The 23,194-nt window shown below is 45.5% G+C and overlaps 1 long non-coding RNA gene across 1 annotated transcript; it reads right to left on the reverse strand.

Moving 5' to 3' along the window:
• Nucleotides 1–3,497: 3,497 nt before the first annotated feature.
• LOC141101158 (uncharacterized) lies at nucleotides 3,498–10,063 on the reverse strand. The gene is made up of 2 exons (XR_012234902.1): nucleotides 8,300–10,063; nucleotides 3,498–4,939 (listed from the first exon to the last, which is right to left on the reverse strand). It is a non-coding gene; the product is annotated as an uncharacterized lncRNA (long non-coding RNA).
• Between the last annotated feature and the right edge of the window lie 13,131 nt (nucleotides 10,064–23,194).

Raw genomic sequence — 23,194 nt, forward strand, 5'->3', positions numbered from 1 at the left:
CATGGTGAAACTCTGAGCAATCACTGGCTTGACTAGTTGATATCATATTCACATGACCAGGAATAGCAGACTTTGATTCCTACAGAAGACAAGGGTCAAGCTAAATATTGCACGCAATGTCAAGCATATCCAGCTCTTCTGTTCCACACTGTTTCAAATGATGTCTAGCATATCCAGCTCTACTGCTCCACATGGTTTCACATGACATCTAGCATATCCAGCTCTACTGTTCCACACTGCTCTTCATGACGTCTAGCATATCCAGCTCCCCTGCTCTGCACCATTCCAGGTTCATATCCTGCTCTGCTCTTTCACGTGTAGTCTGGATTATCTTTCTCTGATATATCTCACTGCACCAACACCCCTCTGGTCCTTGCCTTCCATCCAGACTTGTGGCTTAGCAGAGCCATAGCAGGTGAGCCATAGCTTAGAGCAATAGATGTTGAACCTGGAAAGGTGGCCACTGGCCACTGAGTATTTGAGAATCTAACTGGGATATGTGAAAAAGCAAGCAGATGAAAGAAAAAAATTTTTAAAAAAATGTATAAAGGAGGAAGGAGTTGAGGAAGAGGGTGATGATTAATAGATAATTTTATAAATGAGCAATTGAAAAATAATTTTGGATATTTCATTCAAACCATCCGGCAAAAGAGTCCTTTGCCTGTGCAGTGTATCCCCTAGGATTCTTTCGTCTTGATGGCTTCAAATCTTCAAGTAGAGAGCTTAGAGGGATTATATTGATGAGAGTGAAATCTAGAAACACTAAATTCACCTGTGGTGTCAGGGAAAATAAAAGTGTTGATATTTGCTTTTCAATCTATTATGCAATTGTTGGATCATTCTATCTATTTACTGAGGTTTATGCTTGAAGTCTGTTAAATAAAGGACAGTATCAGATGACAGGTTGAAAAATATTAAATAGCAAATTCTTCTTCTGCAAATTTTGATTTGAAAGATTGTTATAACTATTGGATTTGTATCATGACAATGTATTTGTTGTTACTCTTCTATGCTTATGGAGATTAATATTTACCTCTAAGCAATATCTCTGAGAGATTTACTACATACAGACCCCGATTCATCAAGACCGGAGATTCTTTTGCCGGTCTTGATGAGGGGACATGTTGGAGCAGATGGTCGTGATTCATTTAAAAGGTTGTCCACTATTTTCACATTGATGGCCTATCCTTTGGTGTTCCACAGGTGTTAAATGAGATTTAGATCCAAACTCATTGCTAGCCACTTAGGAGCTCTACACTGCTTTGTTTCCACCCATATCTGGGTGTTTTTTTAAGTATTTTGGGGGTAATTGTACTGGAAGACCCAAGACACAAACCCAGCTTTCTGACTACATTGTGGCTAAAATCCTTGGCAATCTTCAGATTTCATGATGCTATGCACACAGTCAAGGCACCCAGTACCAGAGGCAGCAAAACAACCCCAAAACATCTTTGAACCTCTACCATATTTGACTGTAGGCACTGTGTTCTTTTCCTTGTAGGGCTCATTCCATTTTCGGTAAACAGTAGAATGATGTGCTTTACCAGAAAGCGCTTTCTCAGTCTCATCCGTCCATAATACGCTTTCCCAGAAGGACTTTGGCTTACTCATGTACATTTTTGCAAACTGCAGTCCAGATTTTTTATGTCTTTGTGTCAGCAGTGGGGACCTCCTGGGTCTCCTGTCATAGTGTTTCATTTAATTCAAATGCCGATGGATAGATCGCGCTGACACTGATGCACCCTTAGTCTGCATGACAGCTTGAATTTTTTTGGAACTTAATTGGGGTTGCTTATCCACCATTCGAATTATCCTGTGTTGCAACCTTTCATCAATTTTTCTCTGCTGTACACATCCAAGGTGATTAGCTACAATGCCAAGAGTTCTAAACTCCTTGATTATGTTGAGCACCATGGACAAAGAAACATCAAGATCTCCTGAGATAACCAAAATTGTTGAAACATATCAGCAATCTCAAGGTTATCAAGTCCTCAGACAGTTCTCTTTTCCTCTTTCTGTTCCATGCACACACAGACACACAATGCAAAGATTGAGTCAACTTCCCACCTTTTTTAACTGGTTTCATGTGTGATTTTCATATTGCCCACACCTGTTACTTGCCACAAGTGAGTTTGAATGAACATCACATGTTTGAAACAAAGTTGTTTGTGCACAATTTTGGAAAGGTAACAACAATTTGGTCCAATTACTTTTTTGGTGTTTTGTGCGAAATTATATCCAATTTGCCTTTTTTCCCCTGTTTTTTAAGTTGTTCCAAAACACACTAAATAAATAAATGTGTATAACAAAATATGTGTAACTGCAGTAATTTTCTGGACTAAATCATTTTCTAAAACAATTTAAATGGTGCCAACACTTTTGACCATGACTGTATGTGTGAATTTTTATTTCACTAAATGTTGCGACATTTTAGCTGCATAAAACAGTTAAAGAAAAAAGAAACAACATTTTTTTTATTTTTTGTAAAATTCATGAACGATGTCTGCGAATTTGAGGAATTTGGCATCAAAACATTAACCGATACCACAAAATAAAAAAAGAGGAAAGTGACATAAAAAATGCACATGATGAAATGAGCCCAAGAGTTCCATATTTTAGACAGAAAATGGTTTTCTCTTTGAATGAGAACAAGAGACTGTATCTCCACATGTAACCAGCTGCGTTATAGGTGTCACTTGAACACAATTTAATATTTTATAAAATGTCTGAAAATCTCTTTTTTACAGTGCATATATTCCTGAACATTAACATACTATTGCATTCTTTTTGTACTAGCTTAGTTAAAAATAAAAGTCTAGCAACATTAATAAATCACAGAAAACAGTTCAAAAACTTCTAGAGATGACAAAAAGTGTTTCAGACAAGCGATTTGAGTAATTATTACATTAATTGAATCTTAATTCTATTGAGGCTTCTGCCCTTGAGCTTTCTCAACTTTAAAGACTTGAAGGGTAGAGTATGTTGAAACGCTTTTTATCACTTAATTTTCTTCCATGACACCACTTAATTAATCAAATATACAAGTTCACCAATAGAGTTTTAGTTATTTGGTTTTATGCAGTGAATTTCAAAATTATGGGGCATCGTATAGTGTATTTATTGCGCTATATTGCTATCACAAAGCATAGTAATGTGTTTTCATTACCTTCCCTATTCAGAAAATGTCAGAATGAATAATTTCCCAAGAAATGTTCGCAATATCCCTTTTTTCTATTACAACATATGGAGAATGACAATACATTAGGGAAATGATTCCGACTGGGATGAAAATTCCCTTCTATCACAAAGCTGAAAAATTTCATCTTGCTCTGTGTGGCGGCGTTCTTCTTGTTAGATTATATAAGCGGTATTTGACAGAGACCAGGATCTCTCATTTTGTTGTGATAATCTTTGATATTCTAAAGTCTTATAATTCAGTCAGTAAAAAATAAGTGACTTCCTTCAGCACATTAATTTGTACAACCATGCACGGCAAGTAAACACATAAAATATTTATTTCCATTTTAGCAGAAGTAAATGAACAACTTTTGCCATATGTATGTGAATATGGCATCTAGGAAATAGCGACCACAATATTGTACAGTTTCACGTGTCTTTCGCTAGGGGGACATGTCAGGATGTCACAAAAACACTGAAATTTCGGAAGGCAAAGTCTGACCAGCTTAGAGATGCCCTTAATCTGGTTGACTGGGACAATGTCCTCAGAAATAAGAATACAGAAAATAAATGGGAAATGTTTAAGAACATCTTTAATAGGCACTGTAAGCGGTTTATACCTTGTGGGAATAAAAGGACAAGAAAGAGGAAAAACCCAATGTGGCTAAACAAAGAAGTAAGCGGGGCAATTAACAGTAAAATGAAAGCATTTAAACTACTAAAGCAGGATGGCAGCGTTGAAACTCTAAAAAACTATAAGGAGAAAAATTCTTTATCTAAAAAAATAATTAAAGCAGCCAAAAAGGAAACAGAGAAGCATATTGCTAAGGAGAGTAAAACTAATCCCAAGCTGTTCTTCAACTATATCAATAGCAAAAGAATCAAAAGTGAAAATGTAGGCCCATTAAAAAATTGTGAGGAAAGTATGGTTGTAGATGATGAGGAAAAAGCTAATATATTAAACACCTTCTTCTCCACGGTATTCACGGTGGAAAATGAAATGCTAGGTGAAATGCCGAGAGACAAAGAAAACCCTATATTAAGGGTCACCAATCTAACCCAAGAAGAGGTGCAAAACCGGCTAAATAAGATTAAAATAGATAAATCTCCGGGTCCGGATGGCATACACCCACGAGTACTAAGAGAACTTAGTAATGTAATAGACAAATCATTATTTCTTATATTTAGAGACTCTATAGCGACGGGGTCTGTTCCACAGGACTGACGCATAGCAAATGTGGTACCAATATTCAAAAAGGGCTCTAAAAGTGAACCTGGAAATTATAGGCCAGTAAGTCTAACCTCTATTGTTGGTAAAATATTTGAAGGGTTTCTGAGGGATGTTATTCTGGATTATCTCAATGAGACTAACTGTTTTATGCCATATCAGCATGGGTTTATTATTATTATTATTATGCATTTATATAGCGCCATTTATTCCATGGCGCTTTACATGTGAAAAGGGGAAAAATAGACAAGTATAATAAACATGTGTAAGACAAGGGACACACAAGTACATAAGGAGAGGGGACCCTGCCCGCGAGGGCTCACAGTCTACAGGGATGGGTGAGGATACAGTAGGAGAGGGTAGAGCAGGTCTTGCTGTGGTTCAGTAGACCGAGGATCATTGCAGGCTGTAGGCTTGTCGGAACAGGTGGGTCTTCAGGTTCTTCTTGAAGGTTTCCGTTGATGGTGAGAGTCTGATGTGTTGTGGCAGGGAGTTCCAGAGTATGGGGAAGCACGGGAGAAGTCTTGTATGCGGCTGTGGGAAGAAGAGATAAGGGGGTAGTAGAGAAGGAGATCTTGAGATGATCAAAGGTTGCGTGCGGGTAGGTACCTAGAGACCATGTCACAGATGTATGGAGGAGACAGGTTTTGGATGGCTTTGTATGTCATGGTTAGGGTTTTGAATTGTAGCCTCTGGGCAATAGGAAGCCAGTAAAGGGCCTGGCATAGGGGAGAGGCTGGGGAATAGTGGGGAGACAGGTGGATTAGTCAGGCAGCAGAGTGTAGGATGGACTGGAGCAGAGCCAGAGTGCTAGAGGGGAGGCCAGAGAGTAGGAGGTTGCAGTAGTCAAGGCAGGAGATGATAAGAGCATGCACTAGTGTTTTTGTGGTTGAGTAATGAGCGGATCCGGGAAATATTTTTGAGTTTGAGGTGGCAGGAGGAGGCGAGGCCTTGGATATGTGGTTTGAAAGAGAGCGCAGAGTCGAGGATCACCCCAAGGCACCGAGCGTGTGGGACTGGGGAAAGAGAGCAGCCCTTGACATTGATGGATAGGTCTGGTGGAGGGGTAGAGTGAGATGGGGAAAGATTATGAATTCTGTTTTGTCCATGTTCAGTTTGAGAAAGCGAGCAGAGAAGAAGGCTGAGATAGCAGACAGACATTGTGGGATTTCAGTCAGTAAGGAGGTGAGGTCGGGTCCAGATAGGTAGATCTGCGTGTCATCGGCATAGAGGTGATACTGCAGACCATGGGATTCTATGAGCTGTCCCAAGCCAAAGGTATAGATGGAGAATAGTAGGGGTCCTAGGACAGAGCCTTGGGGAACACCGACAGACAGGGGGCGAGGTGAGGAGGTGGTGTGTGAGAGGGAGACACTAAATGTTTGGTCTGTTAGGTATGGTGAGATCCAGGAAAGGGCCACGTCTGTGATGCCAAGAGATGAGAGAGTCTGTAGCAGGAGGGAATGGCCTATGGTGTTGAAGGCAGAGGACAGGTCCAGGAGAAGGACGACAGAGTAGTGTCGCTTGCTCTTGGCGGTTACTAAGTCGTTAGTGACTTTAGTTAGGGCAGTTTCAGTTGAGTGATGCGGTCGGAAGCCAGATTGTAACTGGTCAAAGAGGGAACAGGAGGAAAGGTGGGAGGACAGTTCAATATATACATGCTGTTCCAGTAGTTTTGAGGCGTAAGGGAGAAGAGATATTGGGCGATAGTTAGACACAGAGGATTGGTCAAGGCAGGGCTTTTTGAGGATGGGTGTGATTGAGGCATGTTTGAAGGATGAGGGAAAGACACCATTTGTAAGTGGAAGGTTGAAAAGGTGTGTTAGAGATGGGATGAGGACTGTGGCCAAGTTAGGGATGAGGTGAGACGGAAGTGGGTCGAGGGCACAAGTGGTGAGGTGTGATCTTGACAGAAGGGTGGAAAGCTGATCTTCTGTCATGGTGGAGAAACTGGCTTTTGCAGAACAGGGCTGAGCAGCTAAGAGGGGCATTGGGGGCTGCGGGCCAAAGTTTTGTCTGATCGTGTCGATCTTCTGCTTAAAGAAGGAGGCAAAGTCTTCAGCAGAAATGAGAGGAGGGGGAGGAGGTGTTGTGGGACGGAGTAGAGAATTGAAAGTGTTGAAGAGCTGTTTAGGGTTGTGAGACAGGGAGGATATGAGAGATGCGAAGTAAGTTTGTTTTGCGGCAGAGAGCGTGGACTTAAAGCTGACAAAGGACTGCTTGTATGCGTTGAAGTGCTCAGTAGAATGGGTTCTCTTCCATCTCCGCTCAGCGGCCCTGGAAACCCATCTCAGTTCTTTGGTCAGGCTGGTCAGCCAGGGCTGCCTGTTGATTGTTCAAGTTTTGCTCTGTGTGAGGGGGGCAGCCGAATCAAGTGTTGCTGTTATTGTGGTGTTATAAAAAGTGGCAGCAGCATCTGTGTCATGAAGGGAAGCTATGTCTGTAAGAGGGAGAAGGGACTTAGAGAGTGATTGTAAATTGAGGTGTTTGAGATTCCTGCAAGGGTGAGCGAGTTTATGGAGTGGGGGTTGCTCAGTAGGAGAGGAGAGGGAAGAGAATGTCAGTATGTTGTGGTCAGACAGGGGGCGGGGTGAGATATTGAGATTAGTGAGGGAACAGAGACGAGTGAAGATAAGGTCCAGTGTGTGACCATCTTTGTGAGTGGCCGCAGAGGACCATTGAGTGAGGCCGAGGGAAGCCGTGAGCGATGGAAGTTTAGAGGCAGCCGGGGTGGAAGTGTGAATGGGGATGTTGAAGTCGCTCATGATGATGGTGGGGATGTCAGCAGAAAGGAAATGGAGTAGCCAGGTGGTGAAGTGGTCGAGAAAGGTGGAGATGGCTAGTTCTGGAGGGCAGTAGATGACAGCCAGTTGGAGGTTGGAGGGGGAATAGATGCGGACGGAGTGCACCTCGAACGAGGGAAGAGTAGCGGAGGGTGGCAGAGGAATTGGGGTAAAGGAGCAGGTATCAAACAGGAGCAAGCCAACTCCTCCACCACGTTTGTTGCTGGGGCAAGGGATGTGAGAGAGATGGAATCCATCATAGGAAAGGGCAGCTGGAGAGGCTGTGTCAGAGGGAGTGAGCCAGGTTTCAGTGATGGCGAGGAAGGAGAGTTTGTTGGTGATAAAGAGGTCATGGATAAATGATAGCTTGTTGCAGACAGAGCCTGCGTTCCATAGGGCTCCAGGTAAGGGGGTTGAGGGAGTGGGGGCTGGATGAATGGGTATGAGGCTATCATGGTTGCAAGGACATGTAGAGGATCGTGGCAGGGTCGTAGAAGTGAGTGTAGGGATGTGTTGAGGAGGGCCAGGATTTGGGGATACGTCGCCAGCAATAAGGAGTAGTAGACAGAGCATTAGAAGGTGGGAGCAGGATAGGACATGATGTGGCCGTGTGTGTCTGGAGAAAAAGGATTGTATGTGGAGGAACAGTTGTGAGGAGAAGGTTAGGTGGCTGGGGAGAATGGAGGGGGAGATGAATAGTTCCTTACTAGGAGGGGGGATTGCAGGAGTTAGGTAGAAATAGAGTAGTATGGGGGTGACAGTAAAAAGAATGTGAAACATTGTTGTGGTGTTATAGGCTGTTACCTTGCAGTCGAATTCCAGTCCAATTCTAGTCTAATTCAGAGTACTTAAAAATCAGTACTTTGAAATAAGGAGTTTGAAATTGATGGAGCCGACTACGTCTGGAGCAGACCCAAGGTGCTGAATATATGTGCAGCTAAAGACAATCAGGTGTGAGTGAAAGTGGGGTGTGACTGCCCAGGCCAAATGCACAGGGTTAAGCAGAGGTCATAAAAGGGGGAAGGGGTTATACAGACCACTTAGATGTGTGGCAAAGATAACAAGATGGAGTACAATTATGGATACAAGAAGATGGGTAAGCTATGCATACCATATAAAATACAATGCAGTTCACATGGGGCATACAGGAGCATGGGAAAGTGGTGGATATTCAGCAATGCATACCATATAAAATACAATGCAGTTCACATGGGGCATACAGGAGCATGGGAAAGTGGTGGATATTCAGCAATGCATACCTGTGGGAACAGAACATCTCAGTCAGATGGTGATGATGACAATACTGTAGGAGTCATGAGTGGCCAAAAGCATTCTAGAATTCTAGTCTAATTCAGAGTACTTAGAAATCAGTACTTTGAAATAAGGATTTTGAAATTGATGGAGCCGACTACGTCTGGAGCAGACCCATGGTGCTGAATATGTGAGGAATCGCTCCTGTCAAATCAATCTAATTAGTTTTTATGAAGAGGTAAGCTATAGACTGGACCAAGGTGAGTCATTGGATGTGGTATATCTTGATTTTTCCAAAGTGTTTGATACCGTGCCACACAAGAGGTTGGTACACAAAATGAGAATGCTGGGTCTGGGGGAAAATGTGTGTAAATGGGTAAGTAACTGGCTTAGTGATAGAAAGCAGAGGGTGGTTATAAATGGTATATTCTCTAACTGGGTCGCTGTGACCAGTGGGGTACCGCAGAGGTCGGTGTTGGGACCTATTCTCTTCAGCATATTTATTAATGATCTAGTAGAAGGTTTGCACAGTAAAATATCGATATTTGCAGATGATACAAAACTATGTAAAGCAGTCAATACAAGAGAAGATAGTATTCTGCTACAGAGTAAGTTGGGAACTTGGGCCGAAAGGTGGCAGATGCAGTTTAACAATGATAAATGTAAGGTTATACACATGGGAAGAAGGAATCAATATCACCGTTACACACTGAACGGTAAACCACTGGGTAAATCTGACATGGAGAAGGACTTGGGGATCCGAGTTAATGATAAACTTACCTGGAGCAGCCAGTGCCAGGCAGCGGCTGCCAAGGCAAACAGGATCATGGGGTGCATTAAAAGAGGTCTGGATACACATGATGAGAGCAATATACTGCCTCTGTACAAATCTCTGGTTAGACCGCACATGGAGTACTGTGTACAGTTTTGGGCACCGGTGCTCAGGAAGGATATAATGGAACTAGAGCAGGTACAACAGAGGGCAACAAAATTAATAAAGGGGATGGGGGAACTACAATACCCAGAGAGATTAGCAAAATTAGGATTATTTAGTTTAGAAAAAAGACGACTGAGTGGCGATCTAATAACCATTGTGAGGTAGTGCTGTCATTCAGTTAGGGGATCCTCGCTAGGCAGCAAACAAATCACATCCGGCACCGTGTTTTCATAAATCATAACATAGTCCATGCGGTTTATTCCTCCATCATAAACCGACAGAAGCAACATAAACGGCATATAACAGCATAACAGTCTTAATCGGGCCTACTGCCTGGCCTGAGTCTGACTCATTCAGGGTCTCACAGGAACTACGGTCTCTCAACGTCGTATCGCCCGTTGAACTGCCACTTGCTGACATTCTTCGACCATCTGCCCTGTCACTTCTTGGAGGAACCCTTTGGGTCCTTACATCTTGGGTTGAAGGCGGCCGCCACCTGGTATTCCGTACTTCTTTATTGATTCGCCAACGGTCCAGCCTCAACTGCTCAATCTCTTGCAGATACCCCACTCGATACTCCAAGAGCATCCGAAAGTTTCTCAGGCTTTCCACGGAGCCAACCACCAGGACGGGAATCCTACCCTCTTCACTGGATACCTGGTCTTCATCATCAGGAGGGATCCTCACCCTCACCACACCGAAGCTATTTACAAGGTCTTGCATTACCTTCCCAAATCTTCCACTGATTCTCCCAATCAGAGCTTTGGGTACCGGAACCACATATTTCTGCAAACCCATTCGATTCATAGCCTCCCTTGCTAACTCTAGGCGTTGAGCAGCCTTCGCATTACTCCGCCTAACCAGCTGTTTGGTGTGAAGACATTGCAGATGCATGTTTTTCAGGACAGCCACCCGCTTTGCTGTGTCTTCCCTGGCTGATATTATCACCAACTGCTGAGTCTCAGGCGCCCAGTGCACCTTACACGCTTTGACCGCCTCTTTGAAAGCCTCATGCACACCTTCCTCAGCACAGGCTTCTAGCATGTCTTCTGGCACATCAATCACAAACTCGAAGGTCGTGGCCTGGCTCTCTTCCAGACCCGGAGGCTCTGGGTTTACCACGGACACTTCCCTCACTACAGTTGACCCTACCGGGTGACTGTCTTCTTCAGTTCTCAGCTCCTCAACCGCACGAGATCTCATCTCTTCACGACCGTCTGCCAAGATGGGCACCGGCAGCTCCGTTCCACCACTAGTCGGACCCGGCCGCTGTTCATCACTGTCCAAGTTCTTCTCCCGCAGAAGACCACTTACAGTTTCTTTGAGCTCCAAGACTTCTTTCTCGAGCTCCTCAACCCTGTGCTCGGCCATTTGTCTCAGGACTCTTTCTCGTTTGACAAGTTCTTCCACTTCTTCCCTAAGCGTCTTGTTCACGTTTTGCCACATTGACAGGTGACCTCTGAGCTCAGAGACTTCCTTCTCTAGCCCTTCCATTCTGTGCTCTCTTTCTCTCTCAGAGCCACAGTCACCCCCAGAGTCTGAGTCACCTCGGCCTGTCGAGTAATCCTTCCAGTTACCCACTAACCGTGTTTTTCCCCCAGTCGTCTCATCTCCCAGCCCACCATCCGTCATATCACGAGACATCAGGTCCGTAAGTTGGGCAGATGTACTTCTTCTTCTGCTCAGTTCTACCTCTGACCTGTCCACGTCAGGAGCCGTCACTGTCTCAGTGTCTGCTGGCCCCACAGTCGAAACGTCTCCATCGTCCGACCATACATCATCAAACAAAACAAAGTCCCGGCCCCTCTCCAAGGCATAGACTAAGTCCCGTGTTATCCCGCCCCCTTGGCACTCACCACCTTTGGTCCCCTCAAACATTACTCTGTCTACTGCATAGTTCACCATGACCCCATGTTTACAGCGAACCCTGGCGTTTTTCTCTGTCAGAGATAAAACGAGAGGAGTTCCTGTCAGAGTCACCTGACTCTCTGAGTCCAATCTACAAAAGACTCCTTCCTGGTGCAGCATCACGGTACACACCTGTGGCCCATCATTATCCGGAAAATACATGCCGCACTCCTCAAAACTCATACAGACACACTGCGGTTCCGCAGACATACCCACTGAGGCTACCAGTGCTGCCATTTCCTGAACCACCCCAATTTGGGTTGCCACCCCCTCCCGGGACTCCACCCCTTTTTGGGTTACCACGCCAATTTGGGTCACTGCCCCCTTTTGGGACTCCACCCCCTTTTGGGCTACCACCCCAATTTGAGTCACCGCCCCCTTTTGGGACTCCACCCCCTTTTGGGTTACCACTCCAATTTGGGTCACCGCGCTCTTTTGGGACTCCACCCCCTTTTGGGCTACCATCCCGATTTTGGCCACCGCCCCCTTTCGGGATTTCCCCATGTCCGTTATACTGGTCTTCTCAGACCACAGTTCACACAACACAGTTTGTCTCTTTTAACGATACCACACAAGTCCTTGCTGGCACCACCACAGCTCCTGCTGTCACCGATCACCAACACCACACCAGTTCCTTCTGGCGCTGTCTTCATGGACCCGACGTTCCCCTGGAAGCCGCTTGTCCCCTTCGTAACCCCGCCGAGTTACCGGAAGCCGCTTGTCACCTTCTTGACTCCCACTGAGCCACCGCAGGCTGAGTTGCAAAAAGAAGAAAAAAAAACACCACACAAAAAAATCACGTGTCCTTTCTGTGTGCTATCCAGGACGTTCGTCTCCGCCTGAGACCGTCCAACACACAGGGTGCACCGGGTGCTATTCAGGGAGCGGCCCTCCTCCCAGAGTTTCCCAACACACCGGCCACACCAGGTCCAGGGACTTAGGCTACTTTCACACATCAGTTTTTGTGCATCAGGCGCGATGCGGCGAAAAGTGTAAAAACCGGATCCGGCGCCTGTTGCCACCGGATCCGTTTTTTTCCCCATAGAGTTTCATTATAGCCGCATCGCGCCTGATGCCTATGCGGCGTATCCGGTTTTTGCCAGATCCGGCAAAAACAGCCGGTCCGGCGTCTGGAAAAAACATTCTCTGCAACGTTTTTTCTCAGCGCCGGACCGGCTTTTTCCACAGCGCATGCCCGGACTCTGTGAATGTTAACCCCACAAGTGCCCGGTGAGAGAGAGATCTCTCTCTGTCACCCAGACACTTGTGAGAGATCTCTCTCGCCGGGCACTTGTGGGGTTAACACTCACAGTGTCTGGGTGAGAGAGAGAGATCTCTCTGTGGGGTTAACCCCACAAGTGCCCGGCAAGAGAAAGAGATTCTCTCGCCCGGACACTGAGTGTTAACCCCACATGTCTCTCTCTCTCTCCAACCCCCTCTCCTCTCCCCTCCCCTCTCCTCTCCCCTCCCCTCTCCTCTCCTACCCTCCCCTCACCTCCCTTTCAGCAGCTGTCTCTCTCAGCGGCTGTCTCTGTCCAGCTCCTGCTGCGGCTCCTTTAAATCACGTCTGAGCCGTATCAGACGCCGCACACACATCCGGTGTCACGGCTGCAGGCCGGATCCGGCGGCCCGGCTTTTCGCCGCACGCCGCCGGACCCCACACACCGGATGTGTGAAAGTAGCCTTAGCGGGTGCTCTTCAGGACATCCATATCCTCCTGAGACTGCCCAACACTCACGCCTCACCAAGTCCAAGGTCACAGCACATGTTCCAGGGATCCGATTCTTCTCATTGAATCTCCCAACACTGACCCTCCAGGACCTTGATCACTGAACCCTCCAGGTACACAGTCTTACCCACTGACCCAGGTCAGTACAACACGAACACCTGTCCATTACCTGTGTCAGCCACACTGGTCCTTGGATACCTCTTCTCCACAGAGGCACCCTATAGCCATCACCAGTCTCTTTCTCACTGACCCCGGTCAGTACTACACGGTTTTCACGACCGTCATCTGCTGGCCGCGCAGGTTCTCGGACCCCTCTACCGCAGAGGTATCCTATAAGTCTTTTCCACTGACTCCATTCAGCATATCACACGGCTTTCCATACCGTCAGCCCTCCTGGCTCAGCGTTGCCCTTAGCAACTGACTTTGCAGTCCTCTTCCATTGCTCCCAGCAACAAGGCTGCAACAATGTCCATAGCTTTCTCCACCAAATGTGAGGTAGCGCTGTTATTCAGTTAGGGGATCCTCGCTAGGCAGCGAACAAAACACATCCGGCACCGTGTTTTCATAAATCATAACATAGTCCATGCGGTTTATTCCTCCATCATAAACCCACAGAAGCAACATAAACGGCATATAACAGCATAGCGTCCATTATAGCTTCACTCTGGTAGCAATGTCCAGCATACACAGGCTCTTCAGCCTCATAATTATCTCACCCAAGTCAGGGTTTCCTCATGGCTGTTTCCCCACGCTGCAGACATCCACTCTCTTCTCTGGGACACTCAGACGCTGGCAGCCATTACACCTAGCCACACACAGGCTGTTAGCCAGGAGACAACTCTCCTCACGGGACCTTCCGCTCTGGACCAACCAGGTCCCTGCATACACCTCATGTGACCTACCCTGGCCACATTATATGGTCCATAGCCACGCCCACCGGGTCACATGACCATGACCTCATCACAGGTCCTTCACACACTCACATAGTATTTTACAATAGGGTTCTTAAACACACCCCCTTGGTGGGTTTGTAGGTAACTAGTTCCTGACACATTGAACCAGCACCTCAGCAGTATCACTGCTGATTAACACACACCTAAATCTTCATCTCAAGGCCACTCACCTTGCGATACATAACGGTCATTCCGTATTTCGCCATTCATCCACTCTCCTGGGACATCCATACAGCGTCACCTAACGGGAACAGTGGTTACTACACCACACCATGTATAAGTATATAAGGGAACAATACAAATATCTCTCCGAGGATCTGTTTATACCAAGGAAGGTGACGGTCACAAGGGGGCATTCTCTGCTTCTGGAGGAGAGGTTTTTCCACCAACATAGAAGAGGATTCTTTACTGTTAGGGCAGTGAGAATCTGGAATTCTCTGCCTGAGGAAGTGGTGATGGTGAACTCAGTCGAAGGGTTCAAGAGAGGCCTGGATGTCTTCCTGGAGCGTAACAATATTGTATCTTACAGTTATTGTTAGGTTCTTTAGAAGGACGTAGATCTGGGGATTTATTCTGACAGAATTTTATAGGCTGAACTGGATGGACTAATGTCTTTTTTCGGCCTTACTAACTATGTTACTATGTTAATATGTGAGACACCAATAAATGTTTGTTCACAGTGCATTTTTAGCAGAGTTTTTTTTCTTCATGAAAAATGCAGGTTTTGGAAGGTAATTTATTGTGTACTTTACGTGTATTTTTCATTGTTATTTGATGCGTTTTGTGTTTTTGTTGCATTTTTTAGTTATTCTTTTGAAAGGGTACAAAACGCTGTTAAAACGCCAACGCAATCAATATACAGTGCTTTGGCTAAAACACAGAAAGGCTCCAAATAAGCATGGAAATAAAAATAATGCAGTGTGTGTATAAGATTTCAGAAATTGTATTGAATTTGCTGGAACTGTAAAATTCTACATATTTTATTAATTATGCTGAGCAAAATCCAAAACAAAATCAATGCAATTGCACCATGTGTCTTACTGTCATTATACCGTATTTTTTGGACTATAAGACGCACCCCTAATTTTCAGAAGGAAAATAGGGAAAAAAATAATAATGTGTCAAATGGGGGTTCATCTTACAGTCTGAATTCAGCTTACCTGGGAAGGGATCTGGCACATGTGGAGGAGTGGTCACAGGGGTCATTCAGTGGTCCAGGCTGGTGCGGTGGCGGCAGCTCTGTGCTGGGGCAGGTGGGCTGTGCTGGGGAAGGTTGGTTGTGCTGGGGCAGCTGGGCTGTGCTGAGCTGGGGCAGCTGGGCTGGGCTGTGCTGGGGCAGCTGGGCTAGGTGGGCTGGGGCAGCTGGGCTAGGTGGGCTGGGCTGTGCTGGGGCAGCTGGGCTGTGCTGGGGCAGATAGGCTGTGCTGGAGAAGCTGTGCTGTGCTGGGGCAGCTGTGCTGGGCTGGGGCAGCTGTGCTGGGCTGGGGCAGGTGGGCTGTGCTAGGGCAGCTGTGCTGGGCTGGGGCAGGTGGGCTGTGCTGGGGCAGCTGTGCTGGGCTGGGGCAGGTGGGCTGTGCTGGGGCAGGTGGGCTGTGCTGGGGCAGCTGTGCTGGGCTGGGGCAAGTGGGCTGTGCTGGGGCAGCTGTGCTAGGCTGGGGTAGGTGGGCTGTGCTGGTGCAGCTGTGCTGGGCTGAGGCAGGTGGGCTCTGTGGTGTGGTGGTGGCGGCGGGCTGTGCTCCGGTTCAGGGGCGGCAGCTCCGATGCAGGAGCAGCGGCTCCGCCGGCATTTCCTCGAAGCCCGGAGGCCCCCGCACATCTGTTGCTGGCTGCCGCCATGTTGCGGTGGCCTCCGGGAACATGGACGCCGGGAAGATGGCCACCGATTCGGGGACGGCGCATGCTCAGGTTCAGATCTCATCCCGAGATCTCGGGAGACAAGATTCAAATCTCGGCGACGAGATCTCGTCCTGAGATCTCAGGATGAGATCTGAACCTGATCATGTGCCGTTCCCCGGACCGGCGGCCATCTTCCCGGCATCCATGTTCCCGGAGGCCACCGCAACATGGCTGCAGCCAGCAAAGGATGTGCAGGGGCCTCCGGGCTTCGAGGAAATGCTGGCAGAGCCCCCCCATGGAGCACAGAGAGCCGCTACCCCTGCCCTGGAGCACAGCCCGCTGCCACCACTGCACCACAGCGCCCCACGGCACCCGCACCAGCCACCAACCATGGTCGCAAGTAAGTATATTGCGACCATAAGACGCACCCCCCACTTTCCCCAAAAATTTTTGGGGAAGAAGTGCGTCTTATGGTCCCAAAAATACGGTATTTGTTTTTTATCCTTAAAGGGGATTTCCACTACTTGAACAACCCCTTCTCAATCACAATGTTTTTCCCAAGTAAAAGCACCTCCAGTGAGGGTGCTGTCCCATTGATGTTGGACCTGGCTCTCCTGGGGTTCATGTGACATTATGTCATGCGAAACCTACAACTAATCAGTGTACGCCACACTGGCACCATCTTCAGACATTGGGAGGTACCCATAGATGCAGCTGTTCCCTCACACCTTCCTTATGTCAATCTTCGTCCGAAGGAGGGGTCATTGAAGTGGCTGCTGATTGATCGGAGGTATCGCGTGATATAAACTCATGAAAGTCTCAGGAGAGCAAGTGCTGACACGGCTGGAAATGATTGTAGAACAGAATCCGGCACTCCAATGTCAAAGACAATCTTGATTTATTATGTACAGTCCAGTAATGTGCAAAATCTTGTGACGTTATGGTCAATATGACTTCCTAATCATGCACAAAGTTACTGGGACTTAGAGCGTGGATTATGCTGTGAGACACTACAGAAATACCACTGTCGTATTAGAAAATACACTATACGACAGCGACCTTGGTCACATTTCTGTAGCTCTCCACAGCATAATCCATACTCTAAGTCCCAGCAAATTTGTACATGTTTGAAAAAGGTCATAGAGAATGAAACATCACAACATTTTTGAACATAACTGGACTGCACATATCAAGATCTTCTTGGACGTTGGAGTGACGGATTCTTTTCTACAAGTACTACGCGGTGGGACCCTATCTGAGCACCTTACACACCTTGGAGTCCTGTACCCATACTTACCTATTGAATACCACTGGAATGGTATTATTATTTTACTGGGGTGAAATATAGTGATTGAAAAGGAGTTGTCTGTGTAGTGGACAACCGCTTTAGTAAAAGGTATTTTTATAGTCCAGTAAATGCAATAAAACCCTAAGGACAAATTAGAATTTCAGATAATCTATCATATATTTAAGACATACATATACAATTTTTATTCTTGTTTGTTTCATGTACAAAAACACAAATTTAGTGAAAACAGTTTTTATCCAATTCATCCAAGTCAGTATTGGCCTTTTAAAGATTCCCATTTTCAAATCTGATGTGTAACTTTATGGGGTAATACATTTTGAATGTTAATACTAATCCAAGAGATTCTCGGCTTGTTTTTTGTGACACTTTGCACTTTATATTAGTGGTTTATCTAGTTCACCTCTGGTCACAGAGGCATTGGCTGATGAGAGAGTAAGACTCCCATTAGCCTACCCCTGCTGCCGCTAATAACAGCGAGAGCAAGCGCTGGCTGATGAGAGTATTTATCAGCAGGCAACTACACTATAAATAAATAATAATAAAAAAATGATGTATGGTCTATTTTTGATAACCAGCATGGCAAAACTGAAAGCTGCAGGCTGCAATCCTCAACTGTCCACTTTATCATGGCTTGCTATGAAGAAGAGAGGGGTTCCCACTTCGTTTTTTTAATTATTTAAAAAAATAAGTTAAAAAATAGCATGCTTTCTTCTCATTTTTGACCACCATCCAAGCTAAAGCAGACAGTTGGGGGCTGGTATTCTCAAGCTGGTTAGGGACCATGGATATTGGCCCCCAGCCTAAAGATAGCAACTAGCCGCTGCCCCAGAAAAGACGCATCTATTAGATGTGCCATTTCTGGCGCTTTGCCCTGCTCTTCCCACTTGCTCTGTGGTGGTCGCAAGTGGGGTTCATATTTGTGGGGTTGATGTTGTGACACCTCAGAGTCCGATTATCACAGTGACATTGCCTCCCTCTAAGGAGTAAAGTCATGCCTGGAGGCAGGAGGGGGGCCCCCATGCCAGGTAACATAGATTAAATGACAATTCCTGCTGCAAGTCAGAAAGGGGAGCTGTCTTATAAATTCTGGCCAGCAGATGGGGCTAGTGAGTCAGCAAGGAGTCAGCTGAGAGAGTGAACAAGGGAGTTGTCATGAAGACGAGACAAGACAGAGACAAGACAAGACAGTTAAGCCTGAGGTAAAGGATCTTTCTGGAAGATCCAGTCAGTTGGTGAGGGGGAGCTAATCTGTGAAGAGGGACAGGACACAAGCAGAGACAGAGAGGCTCTGGGGAAGCTAAAAACTGCATATAGCAGACCCCAGAGCGAAGCGCTAGTTGAGAGAAAGGGACGTCAGAGTCCTGGGTGGGCAGGAGCTGTATGTCCTGACCTCAGAATCTGGAAGTATAGGGGACTGCAAGTTCCTGAGTGACATTGAACACCTGAGGGCACGGCAGCGGATCAGGAGCCCGGGGCTGAGGGTGAAAAGGACAGTACCCGTGGAATAGGCTCACGCTGACAGCCATACAGGTTAGAGAAACCATCACACACTAGAGGGTTGCAGCTTAGTTACAAACAGCAGAGACCCACACACAAAGCGCAGAAGGAAGGTCCCAAACCCCGACCTGGCAGGATGGATCCCCTGAATGCCTCCAGGCGAGCCGGACTCAATCCATCACCTGTATGTGGTACCCTGGATTACAACCACTTGCCAGTAAAAGGTAAAGAAACTGCACCTCTCTGTGTCCTTCTCTTATTTCTCTGCACCCCAACGTTCACCGCCATCTGAACTATTAATCAAATATATTTACCCTGGGGCTCCCTCTCTACCCGTGGGGAGCTGAACCATCTTGGCTGCGTCACCATTAGCCCCAGGAGACCAAAAACCGCAGCATCGGCCATTAATTGCCGAATACCACGGGTGGCGTCACACTTAAATACCACACAACTTTCCCCTATTTTATTACTGGACGCCTCAGGGCCACGGACCGGGTCACCACCGCCGCGACATTCCCCATTGAAGTCAATGGGCCCGATACCGAGTACCCTAAGGCCATGCGGGGCACTCCAGATGTCACCTTTGTATTTTCAAGTGACATCAAGCCCAGCAGTTAGTAATGGAGAGGTGTCTATAAGACATCTTTCCATAAATAGCCTCATAGTGATGCTGTCAGTAAAATACACCCAGAATAAAGTCTTTTATTTGAAATAAAAATACACATCATTTTACAAATTTATTTAAAAATAGCAAACACAGTTATACTCACCTTACTTCTATTCCATTAAAACCCTGGCTCCCCTGTAAAACACAGAAAATAATAAACAACAAAAATACTCACCTAATGCCCATTCTATTAAAGCCCTGGTCTACTGTAAAAAATAAAAATAAAAAGCAAAAATATCCCTCACCTGTCAGACATACTGTACCACGCCGTAATCCGTGTCTGCAATAATTGGTTTTCAGCCGAGATGAGAACATCCAGGCTGAAAACCAAGGGAGAATGAGCTGCTGTGAGTGCAGCGACTAGCGGTGACATCATCGAGGTTACCGCAGGTCACTGAGGCTGCATTGCCAGCTCACTTCAGACTTTCTCACGGTGATAGCGGTGATCATACTGTGGTCACGGGGGCACCAGTCTGAAGAGGCCTCTCCCAGCCTAATTAATTGTGCGATTGCTATCGGATGCAAAATTTAGATGGTTAAACAGTCAGGGGCTGTTATCGTTTTCGTTTTTTGCTTCCCTTCTTCATAGAGCAATAACTTTATTTTTCCATCAATTTAGCCATATGAGGGCTTGTTTTTTTACAGAACGAGTAGTACTTTTGAACGACACCAATGATTTTACCATATAGTGTACTGGAAAATGGGGAAAAAAATCCAAGTGCAGTGAAATTGCAGAAAAATTGTTTTTTTGGGGGTTTTTATTTACCGTGTTCACTATTGCAAAAATTGACCTGCTTATATGATTCTCCAGGTCAGTATGAGTATGAGTGAGGAGACTGCAGGCACGTAGGATGCAGTAACAGACTGTACACAGACCAAGGGTGAAAGGTGTTTATTATACAGGAGAAACTCCACGCAGGGAGAAAACAGAGGAACAGTATTCCCTAATACAGCAAAAGGCTAATGGGGATAACTTAAGGAACAGGGACAAGAAAAGCCAACCATACATTAAAATATAACTTATCACTCAGGCGTCAGTCACGGTTGAACTTCTGTCTGTGACTGGTGCTGCCTAGATTGCTTCGCAGTGGGGGTCTATCACAATCCTGAGGTTAATGATCTCCCAATAGTGTCCCAACACTACGAAGATTTGCAGCACTGCCCAAACACAGTTTACAATGGGCAGCCCGGTTCACTGTGCCGAATCGACATACACCTAAGTCCCGTTTACAGGACCTTATCTCTCATGGTCAGTACTGTCAGCAGGGGCGGCTGTGGCAGCATTGTTGGCTGTGTCAGCGGTCTCAACGAGGGCAGTGATGTCGGCTGGGATAGCGGTGTCTGAGCAGTACTCAGTCAACAGTCTCCTGTCAAAGCGCTCTGCCGTCCCAAGCTCCGCTCAGCCCAGATGCCTCTCAGCTGATTTTACCTCACAGGCATCCCGTGCACCTGAAGTTCCTTCCCAAACTGTCTGGTCTCTCGCGCGCTGCAGCTCTGTCCGCTTAGCCATGCACCCTTTTCTCAAACACAGAGTACAGTCTGGAGTCTCAAGCTTTCTACCCCGCAATATAGGTGACAGCCCTGATGGTTCTGGACCCTTCATGGAGGAGATATGCCTAGCTAGTTCCTTCCCCTTACATGTGTGCCAAATATATGTAGGTTCTTTTTTCATAACAGATCAGCTATCATGTGCAGTGAAAGATGTGGGCTCAGTGTCAAAGCCCGCATCAAATGTAGAGACATGACTGATGGTGTACCTATGCATCATTGGTTGTGAAGGGGTTAAGAAAAGAAGAGGACTTGAACTTATTTATTGGGGTAGAAATCTTAATAGCCAATATTGACCCTTTAACAATATTTACCACATGATTTAGGAAGAGAACTCAGACACTCCATTTGCAGTGGTCTGTTTCGGGGTGTTTGCCCATCATCACTGCATAGAAGGAACTCTGATTTGACTAGGTGAGAGGCCACCACTGACAGGGTATCTAAGGGGGAATGTTTCACAGATACAGCATGTACCCAATACAATCTATGGATCTGTTCACAATAGTGTTGAGCGATACCATCCGATACCCTAAAATATCGGATCGGATGGTATCGGCCCGATACGAAAAAAGTATCGGGTATCGCCGATTCCGATACCAGAAGTCCCATTCAAGTCTATGGGACTTCCGGTATTGGAATAAGAAAAACCCTTTTCTGCCCTTGTACAGACTCTCGGGGGGGTGTACAGACCTTCCTGGGGTCTGTGCCGACTGCCCGGGGGTCTGTACCGGCCTGCCGGGGGGCTGTGCCGGCCTGCCGGTGGTCTGTACCGACTGTCCGGGGGTCTGTGCAGGCTGCGGGGGTCTGTGCAGGATCGTCCGATGGGACTACAAGTCCCATCGGGCGATGCCTGCTACCATGACGGTGATTGACACATTAGCCAATGATGGGACAATAGTAGTCCCATCATCCGACTAATGTGTTGATGTTGAATGTACAAAAAAAAACATACTACATACATACTACATACATACTACATACATGCTACATACATACATACTACATGCTACATACATACTACATACATGCTACATACATACTACATATATACTACATGCATGCAACATACATAATACATATATACTACATACATACTACATATATACTACATGCATGCAACATGCATACTACATATATACTACATACATGCTACATACATACTACATATATACTACATGCAACATACATACTACATATATACCACATATATACTACATGCATGCAACATACATATATACTACATATATACTACATGCATGCAACATACATACTACATACATGCTACATATATACTACATGCATACTACATATATACCACATGCATGCAACATACATACAACAAATATACTACATGCATGCAACATGCATACTACATATATACCACATATATACTACATGCATGCAACATACATATATACTACATATATACTAAATGTAACATGCATATTACATATATACTACATGCATGCAACATATATACCACATACATACTACATATATACCACATGCATGCAACATACATATATACTACATGCATGCAACATGCATACTACATATATACAACATATATACTACATGCATACTACATATATGCCACATGCATGCAACATACATGCATACTACATATATACCACATATATACTACATGCATGCAACATACATATATACTACATATATACTACATGCAGCACACATACTACATATATACTACATGCATGCAACATACATACTGCATACATAATACATATATACTACATGCATACTACATATATACCACATGCATGCAACATACATACATCCAACATATATGCTACATGCATGCAACATGCATACTACATATACCACATATATACTACATGCATGCAGCATAGATACATACAACATATATACTACATGCACGCAACATGCATACTACATATATACCACATATATACTACATGCATGCAACATACATATATACTACATGCAACATGCATACTACATATATACTACATGCATGCAACATACATACTACATATATACCACATGCATGCAACATGCATACTACATATATACCACATGCGTGCAACATATATACTACATGCATGCAACATACATACTACATATATATACCACATATATACTACATGCATACTACATATATACCACATGCATGCAACATACATATATACTACATGCATACTACATATATACCAAATATATACTACATGCATGCAACATACATATATACTACATATATACTACATGCAACATACATACTACATACACTCACTGGCCACTTTATTAGGTACACCATGCTAGTAACGGGTTGGACCCCCTTTTGCCTTCAGAACTGCCTCAATTCTTCGTGGCAGAGATTCAACAAGGTGCT

This window comes from Dendrobates tinctorius, unplaced genomic scaffold, assembly GCF_039654945.1.
Source record: "Dendrobates tinctorius isolate UK_male_01 unplaced genomic scaffold, ASM3965494v1 ptg000115l, whole genome shotgun sequence".
Taxonomy (NCBI): domain Eukaryota; kingdom Metazoa; phylum Chordata; class Amphibia; order Anura; family Dendrobatidae; genus Dendrobates; species Dendrobates tinctorius.